Source organism: Eleutherodactylus coqui, chromosome 4, assembly GCF_035609145.1.
Source record: "Eleutherodactylus coqui strain aEleCoq1 chromosome 4, aEleCoq1.hap1, whole genome shotgun sequence".
NCBI lineage: Eukaryota > Metazoa > Chordata > Amphibia > Anura > Eleutherodactylidae > Eleutherodactylus > Eleutherodactylus coqui.
Window position 1 is genome coordinate 48327046 of NC_089840.1, and position 23980 is coordinate 48351025.

The 23980-nt window shown below is 44.9% G+C and overlaps 1 pseudogene; it reads right to left on the reverse strand.

The window, feature by feature from the left end:
- Positions 1 to 23980, reverse strand: part of LOC136626464 (oocyte zinc finger protein XlCOF6-like) — an 80636-nt pseudogene that overhangs the window by 41044 nt on the left and 15612 nt on the right.

Sequence of the window (23980 nt, forward strand, 5' to 3'; positions counted from 1 at the left end):
TGGGGGAGGGACCGCTCTGACCAGCCCGGACGCAGCACTTGTCTGCTGACTATGTCAGCAGACATCACTGCTGTGTCGCCGCGATCGTCACCGCGGCGACACTTTAATGACATGACGTACCAGGTACGTCATGTTGCGGGAAGTATCCCGCTACCATGACGTACCAGGTACGTCCAGGAGCGGGAAGGGGTTAACCCTTTGCAATCCAATTTTCGATTCAGGGTTTCCTAGGGGGCTTTCTCTTTCTGCCATTATACATTGGCGCCATCTGCTCGGTAGAGCTAGTACTGCAGTGTGGGACATGCTGGAGAGGCCTCTGACAACAGAATGACAAGTAATCTACAGTAAGAATACCCTGCCGGACGTCTTCTAACATCGGAGCTGTACAGCCTTCAATCAGAATGTCTTTAGACGTCAGACAGTGGATTGGAAAGGGTTAAGGCCAACTTCACACAAGCGTAAGCGTGTGCCCCTTAGTGTAGGACTTTTGTGGAACTAACAATGCTCTTTTTGCGTGCACATCGGCACATTTTACTGCACTTTTTGCACCCACAAGTCATGTTCATTTGTGTGCAGCAGACAAAGACACACTGATTGAAATGGCTAATGGTAAACAGATGTGTTCTTTTTCCTGCGCACTTACGCAGTGTTTCACAAGTCCCTGCATGCATTTGCACCCCCATTGAGTTCTATGCAAATATGCAGAAAAAGTTGTACATGTTCTATTTTTATTTTTTTTGCTGATCGAAATGCTCTAGAAAAATACGGAAATGTGAACAAACCCACAGAAAATAAATAGCTTCTATTTTCTGCATATTTGCGTGTGCAAAACCTGAACATGCAAATACATCTGTGTGAGGTCGGCTTAAATGTCCACAATTTGGGATTCGGTTGTTGGCAAGAATGGATCACAGACCGGGCTGTCATGGCTCGTCCTTCGCTCTAGTTTTCAGACAGCAGATATTTGTTTGACCATGGTAAACCCTAAAAAAGAGCTGGTTGGCAACCCTTCTAGTGATCAAAATGATAATATTTCTGTTCGCTGACAGCAAGCAGCCATATTAAAAATAAGGCTTTAAAAATGAGACTTGTAGACTTTAGTATTATAGATTGACCTAGTTAATTCAGCACATTGGCCACTAGATGTCTCTCTTGTAGCTCTGTAAAGAACAAAATAGAAGAGACGGCACAACTATGTGTCTGGTGAGAACAATCACATCAGTAGATGTGCTACAAAAGTATATGGAAAAAAACCCCTTTAGTTATTTCTATTATTTACTGACCACATTTATGAGATGCAACTTTTCTCGCAGAGACAAGAAAGAGGCCAGAAACCTAGCAGGCTGAGAGGAAGAAACTGAAGGACATTATATACAGGTTATTAGAAATGTTCAAGACTCTCAATGTTAAGACTCTCTTTACCACTTGTTTTAATTCATGCCATACAGATTACAAATTAATTTTAACAAAACATTGGGGAATACTTAGAGGGGCCCCTTTCTCTGTAATAGAATTTCTGAGAAACCCCTCTGTGGTCTTTTGTAGAGCAAAAATGGTAAAAACCTCCTTGCTCCTTCTTGCCCGTGTACCACATCATCTGCCACTTCCAAGAACACAGCAGTAGGGCTCATTAGAGGGGTCTACAAATGTGGCCTCGGAAGGTTTAAAGGGGTTGTCCCGCGACAGCAAGTGGGGTTAAGCACTTCCGTATGGCCATATTAATGCACTTTGTAATATACATTGTGCATTAAATATGAGCCATACAGAAGTTATTCAATTACTTACCTCCGTTCTCGCGCTGTCTCTGTGTCCCCGTCGCCATGGTGCCGACTAATTTCTGCCACAGCATGCCATTTTAGCCGCGCTTGCGCAGTCTTCTCTCTTCCCTCTGTGTACGAGCTTCTCCAGCGTGCCCGTGCGATACAGCTCGTCTGCGCATGCACAGACGAGCTATCGCTGTACGGGAGCGCGCAGGGGCGGCTATTCAGCTCCCGGCGTCCCTTTAAACAGGGGTGATTCACCCCGAATCAGCAACAGCCAGCCGGGACCATCCAGGAGCAGCTAGCCGGGACAACCGACCAGCAGCCAGCCGGGACGATCAGCAGCCGGGAGCCACTCGGGATCAGAAGCCGCCAGCCGGGACGAACGCAATACAGCCGCCTGGGTAAGTGAGTTGTCTGTGGGTGCTGTGGGTGCTGTGGGAGCTGTGGGTGCTGTGGGAGCTGTGGGTGCTGTGGGTGCTGTGGGAGCTGTGGGTGCTGTGGGTGCTGTGGGAGCTGTGGGTGCTGTGGGAGCTGTGGGAGCTGTGGGTGCTGTGGGCGCTGTGGGGGGGGGGGGGGGGGGAGGGGGGAGGTGTACTTACCGGAGCTTCTGTGTAGTCAGGAGATGGGAGAAACAGCTGTTTGCTGTTTTCTCCGATAGACAGCACCTCCCGCTGTGACGCTTTCTGCCGACCAGCCAATCAGGCGGCTGGATCGGCGTTCCATTCATTTAGAAGAACACGCCTCCACCGATGACGTCAGTCACCTGCTCACGTGACCGGCGTCTCGGGAGCGCGCATGAGGCATCCAGGAAGAGCGAGCGGTGCACCGTGGAACGCACTCAGGGACTCAGCAGGCGCCATCTTAGAGGGAGAAGTTTTAAAAGTCATTTTTTCTGCGGACGTGTGAGTACAATGCGGTTTATAACCGCTCACAAGGGCTGCTTAATGACGGGGGGTGACAGGGGGAATGGGCTAATATGAAATTTTGCGTTTCTGCCTTGGGACAACCCCTTTAAGTGCTGTTCCAGCATACAGCATGGAAGAAAGGAAGTCTCCACTGACTAGGAAAAATATCCAATCTCTTTAGAACAATTTTTAAACTGAGGCTCAACTTATGTAATTTATCTCATCGAATGTCCTTTTGGTCTCACGTATGTGGCCGTACAACCAATGCCTTGAGATCCAGAATAAACAAACATCGCGCCAACATTCTAAGTGGTTACTTGAAACACAGTGTATCTAAGCACTTTTTGCAATTTCATGACAGAGATCTCTCATATACCTGCATAGCAGAGCAGACACATGGAACTCTGAAAATAGTCGTATTTTGGGCCAGCATGTGGCCTTCACAGGTGGGCACCGTGGGAACTAGGAAGTGAGTGAGAATGAAAAACACATCACCCAGCTCTCTGTCACCTGCCCTAACAGCATGGTACATTAAAGACAGGTTCCCTTTAAAAGGGGTATTCCCATCTTGGCTTTTCATAGCAGAGATGGGAAACCATTGCTATATAACTACCGCCCCACCCAAAAACAGTGAAGCGCTTTACTGCAGAGCTGAAGTGAATAAGGAATTACGAAAACAGCGTACCAAAGCATGCTATGGAGTTACGGAAACAGAGCAGCGCACTGTGATACACCATTTCCATAGCTACCATTTACTTCAAAAACACCTGTGCAAACAGCTCTATGCTGAAGCGCTCGACTGTTTCCAACAGGTGACTGGAAACAGAGGGCCAGGTTTTCTCATTTCGGCATTGAAGAGCTGAGATAAGAATACACTATTTAAGTGTTTATGTAAAGGAGTATTCTGGTTCCAACAAGTTATTCCCTATCCATGGGATAATTAGCTGATCGGTGGGGGTCCGACCGCTGGGACTCCCACTGATCACAAGAATGTGTTGGACCAAATGAAGGAAGCCTAGGTCGGGCAGGCGCACTACGCTCCGTTCATTTCAATGAGAGCTCTCAGGAATTTTCGGTGCTCTTATTGAAATGAATGGAGCGCAGTGCACCTGCCCGACCTACGCTTCATTTGTTCAGAGACTAACCCGACCTCTGTTCTTGTGATCAGTGGTGTCCCACAGGCTGGACCCCTACCGATCAGCTAGTTATCCCTTATCATGTGGATTGGGTATAACATGTTGGAACTGGACTTTTACATACATGTACAGTATGCTGCGTGTGCAATTAAAAGGTAAAGTCCCCAGATGCAAGCATCGAGTCATGACTGCCTCCTAGGGTGACGTACTTCCATGCTATTGAGCAGATAAACACCAAGTGTTGCTGCCATCGCTGAGCCATCAATATCCCGAGTGAAGGGTTGTTCCTGACCCATTTACGGGGTCCGGTTCTTTGGTTAGGTGCAATAAGTAAAATACAAGAGCGAGTGTAGAAAAATGTTTATTGTAAAAGATGTAAAACCACTAATACAGTTATTATAGGATCTATATGGGGTGTAGGGGTGCGCTACAGAGGATGGCCTGTAGGGGGCAACAGACAGTCAGTTTGGTGCCTGAGGCAAGAGGAAAAACTTCCACAGGTGTGGTCAGTAGGATAAAAAGGTGTGTTCCTGCTGCAGTGGAGAGCGTGTTGGCTGAGAGAGCCAGTGAGACAGCTCAGTGGAGCTGAGAGGGCTGCTAGCCCAGGGTCTGGTGCAGACCAAGAAGGCCAGAGGTTGACAGGGTGACGCCCCTAACCTCAACACCCAAGAGGTGGGTGTGTGTCTGGCAGGACACTTGGAGGGCTCTGGCCCTGGAATACTCCTGTTGTAAGCAGAGAGAGACGCTGTCCCAGCAGGACGCTTGGGGAAGCCTGCCCTTGGACTAGGGTCTGGAGAGACTACAGACTTAAGGACCAGCTGCGCTCTGGACATCCACAGGTCTGTGCAAAACCAATGGACTTATTATTGTTTCCTCAGCTGAGGATTTACTTGCTCCCCCTGTGGACTGTGAAGGACTTTGTTGTTGCAAACGTTTATTATTAAATCTCTGGAGACCCAGTCGTTTATGTTTCTGCTAAAGATTGTATAAATAAAGTAACCAAGAAGCGAAAGTGACCGGTTGGCATTCTCTTTAATCCCCGAGTTGTTACAGGGGATATACATGGAGACAGGAAGAAACATTACAAATAAAAACATATTGAGGCATATTAACTTGGGGATTGTGAACATCAACATCGCTGATTTCCGCTAGAACACAGGATGAAATAGTGCAGCAAAAGCGCTAATTCGTCCTGTAAATTTCGACAAAATGCTAGATTGCTCGTTAGAAATCAAGCAGAACTTATTATAGTCAATGGGGGTCTGTTCAGCGTCGTCATAAGATATAACCATTCGGCCAGGGGGTGCCATTTTCCTGCTCCCCTGATGAAGCAGGAACACTGTACTCCCTAATGCTGATGTGTACGAGCCCTTAGAAGCCCATATGTAAGCTTAAGTAAACTGTGCACCGGCACTCCTGCCACAAATATATCAAGAGTCTTACACCTCTTAATACATCTGATGCATTTGGCAACATCTTTGTGCATCAGTTTCTGGCATAAATTGTAACAAATGGGATTGTCCACACACAGCCACATCCCCTAAGGCCTTTCTTTGAAAAAAACGTTAGAACCTAGCATAAAAGCCCAAAAAGAGACCCAAGGGTCAACAGCTCTGCTGTTCAATTGTTTGAAGTGGCCATGGGGCTCAGGTGAGTGGTGCCGCCACTTAACTGCATAACACCCATGGCGCTGTATATTTTATAGCTGCTGTACCTGGTATTGCAGCCGAGTCCCATACACTTAAATAGGATCGAGCTGCTCTTTGGCCATGTGACTGATGAATGTGACGTCACTTGGCTTGAGAAGAGGCCACAGTAGCAGCACAGCCTCTTTAGTCAGTATATCAGCGTGGGTTCCTAACAGCAAACCCCACCAATCTGATATTGAGGACTTATCCTAATCATGAAACGTATTAGTCCCTGAAAACCCCTTTAACATGTCAATTATTTCACTGGACATTTGATTTGACTTATACCATCAGTTATAGTTACTGAACACTTCTATGGGAGTGCGCATGCACAACGTTCTGAAAAGAGACAATTTTTCATATTGCACAGACTTCACCGGCAGACAGCCAAGCAATGTGGGAGCCGGCGAATATGAAAAATATATATATACTTCCCCCAGCTCCCTGTAACCACGCTGAACAGCACCATAACTTAGTTTATGGTGCTGCTCGGAGGGAAGTACACTGATACTTGCCCTAAGGAAGTGTGCCAATTTATTACCAGATTCAGTGTGTCACTACCCCAGGCCTGGGTGGACGGTGTACTGACTGCACGAGTCTCAGAATAAAATTGTATTTCCCCAGATCTCCTAAAGACTAGTGATTAGAGATGAGCGAGTACCAAAATACTCAGGTGCTCGTTATTCGAGTCGAGTTTTTTGTAAAATTTGAGCGCTGTATTCGAGTAACGAACCCCATTGAAGTCAAGCATATATTATTTCTCTCCCCCCCCCCATGCCACATACTGCTGTGGACGTGCGGACGGTGGCACGTCACAGCAGGAAGTGGTAACTCGGTTTGATACTCGTTCAAGTAATGTGCACAATCGAGTATGCTAATACTCAAACGAGCATCAAGCTAGGACAAGCATGTTCACTCAACTCTACTAGTGATCTTATGCCAGTCTTCATCAATATGGAGAAAGATGCGCCAACCGTATTAAGAGTTGCACATGTTTTTATACATTTGGGACATATTTTGATGTTCTTGCACAGAAATGCAAATCTACTCCAACTATGGATCAGTATCTGGTCTTATAGATTGAATGAGTATCTGGTGTTCTAGACTGGATCAGTTTAAGTACTCAAAAAACAGATTACACATTCCTTTTAACATACTAAAAAAAAGTGTAAAGAAAGCAAGGAAAATAAAAGAGTAAACAACCCAAATCATTGCTATCTACGTGCAATAAAGCAATTCAAGAAGAAATAGATAAAGATAAGTCTTCGTACTTTAATCTTACATAGAAGCATATTGGGATACAGTAGTAATCGTTTTCTGTATTGTGGCCTGATATTTAAGATGAGTTCTAGAGGATTAGAAAAATATGGTGTGTTACACTCAGAAACAGCGCCACATCTGTCCATGGGTTGTGTCTGGTATTGCAGCTTTCCTCTTTGAACCACTATTTTTGGAGGCTGGCAGCTGTATTTTTCTAATTCTGGATACACTATAGCACAGAGAAATGCCTCACCCTGAAGATTTTATTGCAGAATTATTTAAAATTTCAGGGTAGGTTCAGACATGTTATGCAAATTTATGCAGTTTCATGCCAATCACGTAATCTGGGAGCATGATAAAATGTGAAAACCAGTCTGAGTTATCTCTGGAGATCTCACACATACGGTAACAGCTTTGTGCCATTTTGTTTTGTGACTGGTTACAGACGAAGGGCCCTTTTACACGGGATAAGCTGCTGGGCGCAGATGCATTAGTGAATGGAAATCGAGCGGGCAGAAGACAGTTCCAGCCCGCCACCTCCATTCGCGGTAAACAGGACGTTGTTCAAAAATAAAGGACGGCCTGTTTACACCTGCCGATCCATCGTTTCGTTCTCTGCATACAGAAACTGAATGACGAACAAGAAGCAAATGAATTCTCGTTCAGTCGGGACATGCATTTAGACTGAATGAGTTATCGCCTGTGTAAAAGGGACCTAAGGAAAAAGAGATACCTAACAGACAACTTCAAAGCCGATTTTATTAAAAGAATGAATTTAGAAAAGGTTTCATCATAGGGCTAAATACATCCGATTGATCTTAGCACTAGTATCACGGCAGAAACTCAACACAGTGCCATAATGTTGGGTCAAATGAAGAGACGGTGGTCAGCAGAATGAAATGTGCTTTATTATAATGGGACTGGATACTGAGACAAACTTCACAATGCACAGAACGATGTATGCAGCGTCACGCTGTAAAGGTTCCAGGGTCCACATCTGGTGACGTTCCAGACTGTACAAACAGATCTGAACCTGTAGAGTATGGTCAAGAATATGTGGTCAATACAACCCCAATAAGGTATTCGACTGCTCATTGAAGCAATGTCACGTTGCGTTAATGACTGCATGGGTCAACATGGTGGTTCCACTACTTATTGATAATCCTGTTTACTGGGTTGCAGGCAATGTATAATTGTTTGAAATTAAAATGGATTGTTCAGAACTTAATTCTTTATCAGTGTGTCAAGTTTTGTCTCCTTTTGGGCATTTCTTCATGGTGTGGCATTTTTTATGTGTGGCAGTGTATATTCAAAAGCATTCTGAGGTCCTATAATGGAGCTCCATATTTCTTCAAATCTGAACTTTACAATGGCTTCTCTCCTTAGTGAGCTCTCTGATGTTCCACAAGGGATGATTTCAGGCTAAAACATTTCCTACATACTGCACAGAAATGTGTCTTCTCTCTTGTGTGAATTCTCAGATGTTTTAGTAGACTTGATTTATAAATAAAACATTTCCCACATTCTGGACATGAATTTGGTTTCTCTCCTGTGTGAGTTCTCTGATGTTCCACAAGACATGATTTCTGACTAAACCCCTTTCCACATTCTGAGCATAAAAATGGTTTCTCTCCTGTGTGAGTTCTCTCGTGTGTGACAAGATATGATTTCCTATTAAAAGATTTCCCACATTCTGAGCATGAAATGGCTTCTCTTCTGTGTGAATTCTTAGAGGTTTCACAAGATTAGATTGTTGGCTACAACGCTTACCACATTCTGGACATGGAAATGGCTTCTCTCCTGTGTGACTTGTTAGATGTGTTATGAGATGCGATTGTTATCTAAAACGCCTTTTACATTCGGAGCACGAAAATGGCCTCTCTCCTCTGTGAACTGTTAGGTGTTTCACAAGATTCGATTTTTGGCTTAAACGCTTCCCACATTCTGAGCATGAAAATGGCTTCTTTCCTGTGTGAATTCCCTTGTGCATGGAAAGATTAGATTTCTTTTTAAAATGTTTCCCACATTCAGAACATGCAAAAACTTCTCCCAGTCTTTGTGCAGTTCTTTTTTTGACAATCAGTGATTGATTATCTTCTACTGCAGAAATATGAGAAAAAAGCAGATGTCTATTAGATCCTCCCATCCAGTCTTCACCTGAAAATAAAAACATATTTCCCCAGACAAATTACTTAATATTTTGTAATTTATATGTAAAAAGTTCATACAAACAGCAAGACATAACAAATGCAGTCACTAAATCAGGACAGGAGGTTTTATTTTTCCTAGTTACACACAAGAAATGTCAAATAAAGGAGTGCGTCAATGACATTAATCCAGCATATACAGAAAAAATTCTACCAAAATAATTTTCATTAATTACACATACACTGGTAAGAAAGCCGTCACTGGATTCTACAACCCCAATTCCAAAAAAGTTGGGACACTGTGTAAAATGTAAATAAAAAAAAAGAATGCAATGATTAGGAAATCTCATATAAACATATTTTATTTACAACAGAACACCTATAAGAAGGTGAAAGTGAGATATTTTCCCATTTCATTAAAAAAAATTAACTCATTTTAGAAATTGATGGCAGCAGCACATCTCAAAAAAGTTGGGACAGGATTAACAAACGGCTGGAAAAGTAAGTGATACTAAGGTAAAAACAGCTGAAGGGTCAATTTTCTACTGAGTCACATGGCTGTGTATAAAAAGAGCATGTTAGAGAGGCAGAGTCTCTCAAAAGCAAAGATGGTCAGAGGTTCACCAATCTGAATTAGGCCACCTGCACACGAGCGGAAATCCCGCCGCGGGATTTCCCGCGGGATTTCCGCCGCTGAAAGTTTGCATAGGAGTGCATTAAAATACGCACTCCTATGCAGACGGCCGCGGTTTGGCCGCGCGAAATCTCGCGCGGCAAACAAACCGCGGCATGTCCTAATTTTCTGCGGGGCACGCACTCACCCGGCCGCCGGCTCCGGTCTGCGCATGCGCCGGCTGCGCGGCAGCTGGCACATGAAAGAGCCGGGGCCGCCAGGCGCGGGTCAGTACGCGCTCGTCCCTGCAGGCTCTCGGGTCGGATCGCGCGGCGAGAATTCTCGCTGCCGGATCCGACCCGCTCGTCTGCAGGCGGCCTTACTGTTGATGGGGGTTTTCACCAGGCCAGCAGTCTTATTTGTGCTGTAGATGACTCATACCTCTCATTCACCCATAAATCCTTGTGTATAATTTAACCCACTATTCAGCGTGTTGATGGGGGGGAAAAAAAACATCAACAGTAATTCAGGGTCCATAAACTTTCACTCCCTTTTCAGTGTCTAGTTAAAAATGTTTGTGCACCTCTTGTAGCATTCCTGGCCTGACGACCTCCCCGCCCCCCCAACAGTAATTCAGGAACCATAAAACTTTCACTCTTTTAGTGCCTAATCAAAAAAGTTTGTTTTCCTTTGCAGTATTCCTTTTAAGTGCAAACCAATCACATCCATGTCTGTGCCTTGTCATAAGTATGTATGTTATAAGTGTGTATAAATATTCATGCCTCTTTGGATCTATTCCATTTTAGACTAACGAATAACCCGAGAGGTTCGCAAGCTCACATTAACATCATGTATTTTTGTTAGCCATTAAAAAGTATCATATCTACAAGATCACTTGGTCTCTCTTGCTGGGAACAATCACATTTTACTCTACTGGCTAACATGGTACCAAACCTTTGTTTTCATGGAAGTAATATTCATTCACTACGTAGTGGTCATGGTGTGGCGGTATTGTTTGAGCCTTGTATAGCGGTAACACTGGTCTTTGTATAGTACGTTTTGCTTAGTAACAGTATGTAGATAATTTAATAACTGTATGGTGGTAATATTTGCTTTTGGTATAGCGGCAGTGATGTTATATGACAACTATATGCATGTCATTTAGGTGGGTAGTGGTGGTGGGGCAACATATACTGTGCTAGAGACAGGTACATGGACCCTAAAGACATATACAGTCACTATATATCCAGCCTGAAATAGCTGAGAAGAGAAAATATCAAATAATATGCTCGGTGTCATATAGTAAAATATGTGATTTCAACTGATTCAAATTACTGGACGATTCAGAAAAATATCAGCAATATCTGGGATTTACATCTCCATCAATGGAAAACAGGGAGAATGTTTTATGAAAATTCAGTCTGCAATTTATAAGGGCCAGATAAAACACAAGACTTCTGACAGTCTTTTACCCATCACTGACTCCGATGTTGGTTTCTCGAGTCCATTCGTCGTTCCACCAGAACTTCCCTACAAGAATCCGACATTACAGACAAGAGGGGGAAAAAAGGACCCAGATTTATTTTATATTCAGGTGAATTTCAAAAACCCCTAAAAAGCATGAATGGATTTGCCTTAAAAGCAGAACGATCTCCTTAAGTGTCGATCAGACAGGATCAACCTTCAAGTATTTTACACATCATTTAGCCTATCCTGAAGCAGATTGCTGTGTTCATCAACATTACTCACAGTGTTTACAGTAAGGAGGTTCTCCAGGGGTCTTATTACTTTTATTGCTCCTCTTTGCTCCTTTTCCAACCTGGTGGCCAAAACTGAACTGCACTAATATTCAATAAATCAGTAATATTATGCTCATCACTCTTTCAATACATGACAGTATTCTGCTAGCCTTAAGGCCCATTTACACGGAGCGATGATCATTTTAAAAAGAAAAAAAAGAAAATCGCTAAAATGATCACCAGTAGTATAATGTGGGCATATCTCGTCAAACCGCCCCCCTTTTTGGAAATTGACAGGTACCACGCCCCGTGTCACTTTATGATCCTTATGTTAATGTGATAGCTGCCCCTCTTCTGGAGGCTGGAGCTAGGGACCTGCATTAGCCTAGGGGTTATTATGCCGCCCCCTTTAGTTCAGCCAAATTAGCATAGGATAGCAGAAATGTCAGTCCTATGATGTGCCAATCATTAAATAATCTGCGGAGCAGAATATATTGTGATTATGACTGGCTTTATCTACAGCCGACATAAACAAAATGAGTATGATTATGAGACTTTATCTACAATCCCTTCCTGAAGTTATCTATATCCATGAGAATGTATTATAAGGTTTTATGCCCCACAGCCTTTATATCAGGAAGCTATATATGCTTATAGAATTAATAAATAAATATAAGTCATATAGTTGCAGTGGAAATACATAATTATATTAAGTATATTGTATAAAAGTAAAGCATTTGTATCTAGTGACAGTGGAAATAAATACAATTATATTCAGTATATCGTAGAACTAATAACTATCAGTCATATAGGTACAGTAGTAATAAATAATTATATTAAATATATTGTATAAAGTCAAGCACTTGTATACAGTTAAATACAGCCCATAGCCAAAGCCTTCACAAGATAAGGCTTAGAAGGCTGTATGAAGTTGTCTGCTAAAGGTCCATCACAGAGGTAGAGGGTTTATGCCCATCACTGCACACCATGATTCCCTCTCTGCAGAAGCCGCTTAGGCTTTTGTATACTTGTTTGCTGGTCAGATTGCTGAAGTAGAATGGCATTTTTCTGTGCTAGAAGCCAGCGAAATGCAACACCTACAGGGGCGTGCATACGTACATAGGAGTTCATGAAGAAAGCTGTTAAAAGCAGGAAATAATCAATCAGGTGAACATGTGCCATTCATCCAGACTGACATCCAGGGTGTAGCAGATGATTGAAAGCGACAATTTATTACAGCCGGCCATTGCATTCAAACTTAACAAACTAAGACATGCTGTCTGTCCGCCTCATTTGATGAACAGCCGCTTTCTGAAAAAAATTTGCTCAAATCCCTAAAGGGATACATGGCTGGCTATACGTGCAGTTCTGTATACATCTGCTTTTTATGAGTGATATATTGCACTTTACAAACGCTGATACTAATTTATCATTTGCTTTAAAATCCCCACTAAAGAAACGTAACACTTTTTTATAAGATAACCCTGCAGATTTCCTCAATAGGGTGATCGGACTCTTTCATAGACCATGCAAATAGGTTCCTGATCTCTACCATATAGGCAATATAGGGACGGATGTTGCAGCTCGATCTAGTAGGCTCTCTGAGAGACGATTCAGAAATAGCCTCTTGAACGTTGCCTCTCAAGCCAGTAAAGGGACTGACCTTGTTAATTGGGCAATATTTGCATCTTAATAAATGCCCACACGAGGTACGGCGGCACTACTGGCAGGACAACGTTAGGTGTCCCATCTCCCTATTAGAATAATTTGTGCAGCAACATCCTCAGTTTTCATCCTAACAGCTTTGACTTGTTATTGATTCAATTTAGAGGAGCTATACAAGTCCTCCACTTCCAATAAGCTCTATAAATCTCCCGAAGATCTGCTCCATTCGGGGTGAAACGCGTTAAGTCTTGTATTTGAGCTTGGACTACTACAGTCTGCATACCGAGCCTGTACTACTACATGCACCTTTGCATTTAATTTACTGACAGAAAGTGCTGATGGTGTTTGTTTTTTGCAACTTTTTCACATAGTCTGGACTTTAATCCTAATCTCAGTCTCATATTACTTGTCATTACATTAAACTCTCTAGCGTATAGTGGACAGTAATTCTGGTGGATGATTTTCATCTCATGGCCGGTATACTATGGACCTGTCACAGCCGTCGAGCTGTGACATCCATATGCTTCTGATTTCATATCCTCTCAGTTGCAGTTGTTTTTGCACTGTCTGGGGCGAAAAGTCTAAGGAGTTCCCAAATCATGGTCCCCAGAATAGTCACAAGTTGGCAGCATGTGTGCTGATCATTAGAAAGGTAGCCAAAGATCATCATAAGGATAATGGTCAGTATGTGAAAAGCTGGAGGATAACATTGAGATGTAGTCAGAACACGGGGCATGGTTCAAGACAAAGGGTAGAAAAAAACAGAAAGTAACAAATCCAAGGGGAAAGACAGGAGCAAAATCCAGAAAAGAGAGCTAGTGTCGGGGCAAGGATCAGAGTAGGAGTCAAACAATAATTGGGAACAACAGACAAGCAAAGAATGTACCTTAATCTGGAAAAAATGATCTATTGCAACTTGTCCTATAAATAGGCCACCGGGCTTAAAGTCTTCAGTGGCTACTGATGGCAATGGCTTCCAACACAGCAAGTGACTGGAACCAGAAATATGAAGGCGTATGCAGAGGCAGTGCTAGAACAGGGAGAGGTGAGTCTGGTTGCCCAGTAACCTGGTACAGTTGAAGGCTGTAGCCCTGGACACTAAGGAAACCTATTGCTTGAGGAGATAATGTAAGGCTTGAGGGACAGTTAGGAGGGAAAGCCTCATGGGATCTGGGAGATTTATATACATGATGGATGGATGATATGTCACCTTCTATGGAGGAGGTTTTCTGGTTAACTAAAATATGTTACAAAGACCATTACTGGGTCAGATGAGATGGCACAGAGTGAGTTCTGCCCAGGGATGGACTGGTTGGCAGCAGCAGATGATTGGCTGAAGAAAAATGGCGGGAAATGCCTGTGGTTGTCAGGCAGAATCTGGTGGCCTGACAGTGGCTGGTGATTGGCCCAGAGGAACAGGCTGAGAGGAGCAGCAGTGAGATATGGAGGTGCAGGGATGTGGGCCATCATCATCTGGAAAGGAAGCAGCAAGCAGCATCCAGGTGACAGATCCCTGTTCCTGTCAGCTCCCCTCACAATTCCTGTCAGCTCCCCTCACAATTCCTGTCACAGCTTCAGATCCTCTGTGAAGATGGAGGACCTTCTGATCATCGGTGAGGATGAAGCGGACAGTGAGAAATAGCTGCGCAGATGTCTGGAATTCCCTGCGCTTCAGCTTAGGACTTGTCAGCAGCGCCGGCCAGGAGGAGCTGAACAGGCAGAGGACATCGTTTGAACACTTGTATCTGAGGAGGACTTGTCAGTAGAAAACCACCAGCGAAGAGAACGCAGAGGCTGCCTTTTACCTTCATCTGATCGGAGGCGACTAAAACCTGGCAGCAGAAACAGTGCCCAGCAGATGCCAACACCAGCAGGAACAGTGCCACCAGATGACAACACCAAGTCCTGTGCTGCTGCACGTGCAGGGTACAGGGGATGCTCTACAAGATAGCGATGGCACCTCTGCCAAGTCCTGTGCTGCTGCATTTACAGGGTGTAGGTGAAGCTCTACAAGTGGTGAGACCCCCGGTAACCAGCTGGTACCCCTGGTTACTGGCACCTGTGTATAGAAGGATTTAGCTTGTGTACCAGTTGGGAGCGATTTTGCACGGTGGTTTTTGTGTTCGGTTTTTTGGCGGGCCGGAGCCAGGAGCGGGTCCATTATGGGGAAGACATGCAAATCTTTCCATTATGCTTTCTCTCTGCTCCTGGCTTTGTCTCACAAGGTGCTGGGCATGGGGGCCATTGTGTGAGCGCCCCCTAAGGTAGATTTGTCAGTTAAATGTTTTAGTGTTAACCCTTACTAGGCTACAAAGAAAGGGCGAGTTCAGGGTGATGAGGGGGAATTTATGTCTGCTTAACAATTGTGTTTTATTAATGGTATCATCTCTGAGCTGAGGTAGCTGAGCACTGCAGGAGACTGTCAGCTGTGAGGTAACCACTGTATGCAGACTGTCAGCTCTGAGATAACCCCTGTATGCAGACTGTCAGCTGTGAGGTAACCACTGTATGCAGGGAGTCAGCTGTGAGGTAACCACTGTATGCAGACTGTCAGCTGTGAGGTAACTACTGTATGCAGACTGTCGGCTATGAGGTAACCACTGTATGCAGACTGTCAGCTGTGAGGTAACCACTGTATGCAGGCAGTCAGCTGTGAGGTAACCACTGTATGCAGTGTGTCAGCTGTGAAGTAACCACTGTATGCAGACAGTCAGCTGTGAGGTAACCACTGTATGCAGACTGTCAGCTCTGAGATAACCCCTGTATGCAGACTGTCAGCTGTGAGGTAACCACTGTATGCAGGGAGTCAGCTGTGAGGTAACCACTGTATACAGACTGTCAGCTGTGAGGTAACCACTGTATGCAGACTGTCAGCTGTGAGGTAACCACTGTATACAGGCAGTCAGCTGTGAGGTAACCACTGTATGCAGACTGTCAGCTGTGAGGTAACCACTGTATGCAGACTGTCAGCTGTGAGGTAACCACTGTATGCAGGCAGTCAGCTGTGAGGGAACCACTGTATGCAGACTGTCGGCTCTGAGGTAACCACTGTATGCAGACTGTCAGCTGTGAGGTAACCACTGTATGCAGGCAGTCAGCTGTGAGGTAACCCCTGTATGCAGGCAGTCAGCTGTGAGGTAACCACTGTATGCAGACTGTCAGCTGTGAGGTAACCCCTGTATGCAGGCAGTCAGCTGTGAGGTAACCACTGTATGCAGACTGTCAGCTGTGAGGTAACCACTGTATGCAGACTGTCAGCTGTGAGGTAACCACTGTATGCAGGCAGTCAGCTCTGAGGTAACCACTGTATGCAGACTGTCAGCTGTGAGGTAACCACTGTATGCAGGCAGTCAGCTGTGAGGTAACCCCTGTATGCAGGCAGTCAGCTGTGAGGTAACCACTGTATGCAGACTGTCAGCTGTGAGGTAACCACTGTATGCAGACTGTCAGCTGTGAGGTAACCGCTGTATGCAGACTGTCCGCTGTGAGGTAACCACTGTATACAGGCAGTCAGCTGTGAGGTAACCACTGTATGCAGGCAGTCAGCTGTGAGGTAACCACTGTATATAGGCAGTCAGCTGTGAGGTAACCACTGTATGCAGACTGTCAGCTGTGAGGTAACCACTGTATGCAGGCAGTCAGCTGTGAGGTAACCACTGTATGCAGGCAGTCAGCTGTGAGGTAACCACTGTATGCAGGCAGTCAGCTGTGAGGTAACCACTGTATGCAGGCAGTCAGCTGTGAGGTAACCACTGTATACAGGCAGTCAGCTGTGAGGTAACCACTGTATGCAGACTGTCGGCTCTGAGGTAACCACTGTATGCAGACTGTCAGCTGTGAGGTAACCACTGTATGCAGACTGTCAGCTGTGAGGTAACCACTGTATGCAGACTGTCAGCTGTGAGGTAACCACTGTATGCTGGCAGTCAGCTGTGAGGTAACCACTGTATACAGGCAGTCAGCTGTGAGGTAACCACTGTATGCAGGCAGTCAGCTGTGAGGTAACCTCTGTATGCAGACTGTCGGCTCTGAGGTAACCACTGTATGCAGACTGTCAGCTGTGAGGTAACCACTGTATGCAGGCTGTCAGCTGTGAGGTAACCACTGTATGCAGGGAGTCAGCTGTGAAGTAACCACTGTATGCAGGCAGTCAGCTGTGAGGTAACCACTGTATGCAGACTGTCGGCTCTGAGGTAACCACTGTATGCAGACTGTCAGCTGTGAGGTAACCACTGTATGCAGACTGTCAGCTGTGAGGTAACCACTGTATGCAGGCAGTCAGCTGTGAGGTAACCACTGTATGCAGGCTATCAGCTGTGAAGTAACCACTGTATGCAGGCAGTCAGCTGTGAGGTAACCACTGTATGCAGGCAGTCAGCTGTGAGGTAACCACTGTATGCAGGCAGTCAGCTGTGAGGTAACCACTGTATGCAGACTGTCGGCTCTGAGGTAACCACTGTATGCAGACTGTCAGCTGTGAGGTAACCACTGTATGCAGGCAGTCAGCTGTGAGGTAACCACTGTATGCAGGCAGTCAGCTGTGAGGTAACCACTGTATGCAGGCAGTCAGCTGTGAGGTAACCACTGTATGCAGGCAGTCAGCTGTGAGGTAACCACTGTATGCAGACTTTCAGCTGTGAGGTAACCACTGTATGCAGACTGTCAGCTGTGAGGTAACCACTGTATGCAGACTGTCAGATGTGAGGTAACCACTGTATGCAGACTGTCAGATGTGAGGTCACCACTGTATGCAGTCTGTGGTTGAGGCGGCTGCTGCTGTTAACCAGATTTGGTTTATAATTACTTGTTATTTTATAACTGTTACTTTCATATAAAGAATCAGAATCTAATGATGACCGGAGGAACAGAGATGGTTAATAATGGTTACCATGATGTTGGTGTTTCCTCGGTGTAACTAGTTAGGTAGTTTATAGACATCCTTGGGGCGCCTCACTACCTCGGTGTAACTAGTTAGGTGGTTGTTAGACATCCTTGGGGCGCCTCACTACCTCGGTGTAACTAGTTAGGTGGTTGTTAGACATCCTTGGGGCGCCTCACTACCTCGGTGTAACTAGTTAGGTGGTTGCTAGACATCCTTGGGGCGCTTCACTACCTCGGTGTAACTAGTTAGGTGATTGTTAGACATCCTTGGGGCGCCTCAGTACCTCGGTGTAACTAGTTAGGTGGTTGCTAGACATCCTTGGGGCGCTTCACTACCTCGGTGTAACTAGTTAGGTGATTGTTAGACATCCTTGGGGCGCCTCACTACCTCGGTGTAACTAGTTAGGTGGTTGTTAGACATCCTTGGGGGCCTCACTACCTCGGTGTAACTAGTTAGCTGGTTGTTAGACATCCTTGGGGTGCCTCACTACCTCCGTGTAACTAGTTAGATGGTTGTTAGACATCCTTGGGGCACCTCACTACCTCGGTGTAACTAGTTAGGTGGTTGTTAGACATCCTTGGGGCGCCTCACTACCTCGGTGTAACTAGTTAGGTGGTTGTTAGACATCCTTGGGGCGCCTCACTACCTCGGTGTAACTAGTTAGGTGGTTGTTAGACATCCTTGGGGCGCCTCACTACCTCGGTGTAACTAGTTAGGTGGTTGTTAGACATCCTTGGGGCACCTCTCTACCTCGGTGTAACTAGTTAGGTGGTTGTTAGACATCCTTGGGGCACCTCACTACCTGGATGTGTGGTTACATTTATGGGAATCGAGGTAATGGAGGGGTGTGGGTACTGCCATGAGGGCTCATATTGTGCCACTCTCATCCATTTATGGTTGTTTTAGTCAGAAATGAGTACAAATTCCTTGCATCTAGGAAATAGAGAATTTCCTGCAATAGGGCAAGACTCCAGGGAAGCTCTCATATTGGAAGCAGGCCCGGCTCATTAAAGAAGGCTCCTGGTACGGCTTATATGTGCATGAGTTAAAGGGACTCAGCTGTGAAGGGGTTAATAAGTTAATTTCAGGTATTTATGATCCTGAGGTAGTTAAATTGCTAATCACATAGATGAGGGCAGAGTTGCCGGTCATTTTGATCCCCCCCTTTTTTCAATTTGAGGTTGTCCCCTTTAAGGGTGATACCACAGAAGGAGTCTATCTCCTCTGAGTGACTTATCATTTATCTTACCCCAAGCAGTTGTCTCTGAATGCTGAGGGGCTACTGAGCTGCTGCCATTAATATGTGCATCATGTGACTACATTGGCTTTATTATGGCCCCTTCAGTCATGTGATGCATTATTCGGATAACTTCTTATTCGTTGGGGTTTTAATTCTTGTGGTTTCCGGTTTGGCGTTACCGATGGGATCTAAGGCATCCTACTATTATTTAGGACTGTCCTCATTGTTAGAGTAGGTGGGAGGAAGGAATCCCCTGATGTTGGTGTAATACACTGCTTAGATGATTTTTGTTTATGGGGCATCAGGGTAATGAGGGTATGCACAAGTTTTAGAGGGCATGTGGTCAGGATGGAGGATTTTGGGGTGCCGCTGGCGAACGGAAAAAATGGTATAGCCATGTACTCGGTTGGAGTTTTTAGGTATTCAATTGATAGCATTGAATGGTTTTACTAATTGCCAATGTCAGGGGTGCATAGTTTATGGGTTTAATTAGTCAGACATTACGTATGAAGGACGATTACATGAAGGGAGTTGCAGCCGTTAGCAGGTCAGTTCTTCTTTGCTTCACGGGTGATTATTATTGGTCGCAGGTATTCCCACAGGTTATGTGTGGTGATGTGCTAAAGCAGGATTTAGTGTATGGTTGGTATCTGTGACTTTAATGGTCAGTCAGCTTGGTGATGGGAGTTTGTGGAAGCGGAGGAGTTATCATTAGGTGTTGACATCAGTGGATAATGGTTATGGAGTGATTGTTGGTCAGAGCCGGTCGGCAGGAGTTAGTCCGTAGTCTGATTATGTCTAACATATAACCTCTTACTGAGGGTTAGAGATGGTCGGTGTGAGATTAATGCGGCTGTTATTTCATAGTCTTGTTTGCTGATGCAGCAATTCAGGGAAGAAGAGTCCAACATTTAGGATGCAGCGCTCATATGGCTCAGTTTGGAAGGTATTGTCGGGTATGGCTTTCTTTCAGAGATGGCATAATCTGGTACCTATTAATTCTGTTTTTCAGGTAGAGCGATTGATCAGGGGCTGTAAGGCAGTAGTGTACGACGCTGATCAGGGGCTGTAAGACAGTAGTGTACGCCGCTGATCAGGGGCTGTAAGGCAGTAGTGTACCACGCTGATCAGGGGCTGTAAGGCAGTAGTGTACGCCCCTGATCAACGCTCTGCTATCACATTTAGCTTACTAGGGAAGTTGGTAAAAGTATTGCCTGAGGTGTGTAGATCAGCATATGAGGTACGGCGGTTTAGATGTGACTTTGGGGCCTTAAGGATTTGTCAAACCATCATAGCTTTATAATAGTTAGATAAAAAAAGGCAAAATGGATAAAGGGGCCTGGTTTCGCTTGTTTGCTCATTTTCATGAGAATATATGCCTGGTTAGGAATTTGCAGGCATTTATGTGTCTATGCCTGCAAGCACCAGGTTCTTCCTTGATCCATGTACCTTGCTTCCCTGGTGATAAAACCTACCCGGAAATAAGCCCTAGCAGGGTTTTTAGGATTTTTGAGGATGCTTGAACTTTAAGCCCTATTCCAAAATTAGCCCTAGTTGCAGTTAATTTAAAATAAAAAAGTCAATGTAAATAGTGTCCAGGCAGCTATACATGGCAAAAGTAAGATCTCATGGAGCAATTAGTAGAAGACCCTGTCTTGTTTTCGGGGAGGCAGGGATGATGGACAGTCATTATCTTGCTTTTAATGTATAATGGTGCTTAATTGTTTACAGGTGTGGTTTTATTGAAGAAAAGGTAGACAGATGGGGTTCATCTCGGTTTAAGTTGTACATGCGCCTGAATAATACGGTGTACTAATTCTTTTTTCATTTTAGGAATTAAGAAAAGTATTGTGTGGATTGTTGGACCCTCCTTTGTGTACTGGGCTTGGAGAAGGGCAGCGGATCACTGTTATTCTGAAAATTTGGGATTCTATAGATCACAGTTTGAAATTCTTGGTGTGGTAATAGATGTATGAGGTGGAGTGGATTAATGGCTGAACTGATCTATAAAGAGTCACGTAGGATTAGAGAGTCACGGGGGATTAGGGAGTCACGTGGGCCCTGTCCAGATGTTTTAATTTTACACTTAGGGGTTAATGTCATAGAAGAGAACACATCGATATGTCATGGGACATTGAAAGGGAGAAGTGGAACATTAAACAAGGTTCCAGATACAGTGATAGTTTTTCAGATATTGTTCCTCGATTATTATGGTCATTGCCAAGGTCTATATATAGCGAGAGAATTCGGAGAGGGGTTACCCCGGTAATATAGCTCATTCCAGGAGCGGATGTTTTCTTTTTAGATATACTGATTTGGAAGGTTTGGTTCCCGGCTTCCATAGGAAGGATATAGTATATTTGTCAGAGATTGCATTGGATATTTTTAATATAGATTTGTGTAGATGACTGAGGAGGCTGCGAGTGTTGGGGGGGCCATGTCATTAGTGGATGCCATGGCCGGGTGGGGGATTGTCGCCCGCATTAGGCGGGTGGGCAGGTAAACTTGGGGAGAGTTTGGTGGTGGTAAACTCGTGTCTGTAAGACAGAGTTTACATGAACTGTTATGGTTATTGATTGGTTAATAAACTTGGGTCTGTAAGACAGAGTTTACAGGAAGTGTTATGGTTGTTATTGGTTATATTTCTCCCCAATGTTTGTAACCCCGTTAATAAACACTGCGGCCTTCTTTATCCAATATTGGGGTCTGTGTCGGTTATTTATAAGGGTCTAGTAAGGTTTTAATAAAGCGTAAGATCCCATGGCTGCTGCAGTCAGTGGGTCCAGAAGAAGAGGATGCCAAAGAACACGCTGGCTAGGCACAATCAAGTTTGACACAAACATGACTGTGGAAAATCTGAAGGAAGCATGGCGTATGCGGATCCACAAGGTGACAACTGAACGGATAAATCATCATCATTACAACAAATAAGACTTTTATGTATAGTCTTAATACACATAATTCTAGTTTGTTTCTTCTGATTGTTGTATTGTAAATACAGAAAGTATTTGTTACACTTCCTAGACCAAATACCCTGAAACAGCTGTCTGTACATGGAGTCTGGCTTTGCTTTTAATTCCCAGTCATTGTTACAAGGCTTGTATAAAGAGTCTAACTTCGACTTGAAGCAATGCTGCCTTCCAATAGGTGGCACTGTGAAGGTTTCATTCTATGTCCCATATTTACTTCCTAAACAGACATTTGGTTATAATGTTTGCATTCATATTATGCACTGTTTAAGGCTGAGGAGAGCAAGAAGAGAGAACATAAATGATCCTGAAAATGGGGGCTCCTGTGTCCCCCCTCTTTACCTCATTGTAGGCTTGCTGCACCTACTCACAGCGATGTCAGATTAAATGCAGCAGCAGTTACGCATACGCAGCCACCACTCCATTAATTTCAATGGGGCTCCATTCGGAGGTTCTATCGCAGATCCAGCACAAAATGCTGGAAGAAAAAGTCCTGCATGCAGGATTTTGTCATCAAGTACCTAATAGCTTTTTGCCTTGCAATGTTCATGCTGCGGAATTTTACCGGGGAATTCCGAAGCGTGAAATTAATTGTGGCATGTTCTATTTGCTGTGGAAAAACATGCATTCGGCTTCCATTGTTGTCAATGGAAGCCGTCCATCACGTGATGCTTCTGCTGTGAGCACAGTGGAAGTATCACATGATTATGCGTCACCACACACCACCGGAGCGTTATGCGCTGCGTATGCGCTCCAACTTGGCGGAACGGGAATCTCGCAGCGGATCCGGATAGGTGAGTTTGGGGTCTTTGTGGAGCGCTGTGTTGGAGTCTGCTGCGATATTCTGAGGGCAGAGTCCGACACTGCCATGGGCAAGAGGCCTTAATGTCTGTGAATATTTCCATCTCATGTCATGTGGTATGTTTGGAGTCTATAAATATGAGTGACTGGGTGAGATGTGGGTCTTCTTTTTCTTCTGGAGAAGTTCTTCTGAGTGCCAGCCACATGGAGGTACCTTTAACCCTTTCCAATCCACTGTCTGACGTATAAAGACATTCTGATTGAAGGCTGTACAGCTCCGATGTCAGAAGACGTCCGGCAGGGTATTCTTACTGTAGGTTACTAGCCGCTCTGTTGGCGGACCAGCATATCACATACTGCAGTACTGGGTCTAGCCAGCAAATGGCGCCATTGTATAATGGCAGAAAGAGAAAGCCCCCTAGGAAACCCTGAATCCAAAATTGGATTGCAAAGAGTTAACGTTCATATGATGAAGAGAATGGAAGAGGAAGAAAGGTATCTTCAGGACATCAATGTGAAGAGCCATGAGCAAGTAAGGAGAGAGTGTGATAGAGAGAGTGAGTACAAAGGCAAGCCCAGACTACCATGCAGAGGTACTGTTCCTAGAGATTATCTGTAGAGAGTCTGCCCCTTCACTTTTTCCAGGAGCAGTCCTAGACAGATAACTAGGACTGCCAGGCCGGTGTCATCCTGAGTATATCCCTTCCAGGAGTGGTTCCATACAAGTCCTAAGGATTGAAGGACCAGCATCATCCTGAGTTCCTCCCAGACTGTCTGTCTCTGTATTGCCTGCATTGGTGTATCATTGTACCTTTGTGAAGTGTTCCAGTTACTAAAGTAACGTTTTCCCAGGCCCTAACCGTTCCTAGGGACTGAGGTACTAAAAAGTTAACAGGCAATGGATCTGCTTATTACCGCCGATGTCGTATACTGGTGGAAAAGGAATGGTGGCATCACCCATGACAACCAACAAATCCCCTTACCTGTTTGTTGGCCATCCCTTTCCTAGGGGTTTCCAGAAGCGACCTAGTGGCACTTGAGCTAAGGTCACATGTAGTCCCCCGGGAAGGAGACTGGTGAGTGCCGCCATAACCCGTGACAGTTTTACCCTCCCAGCTCCTCCGCGTGGGCCTCGTGTCCCGAGTGGACCCTCCGGGTCACCACACCGCCAC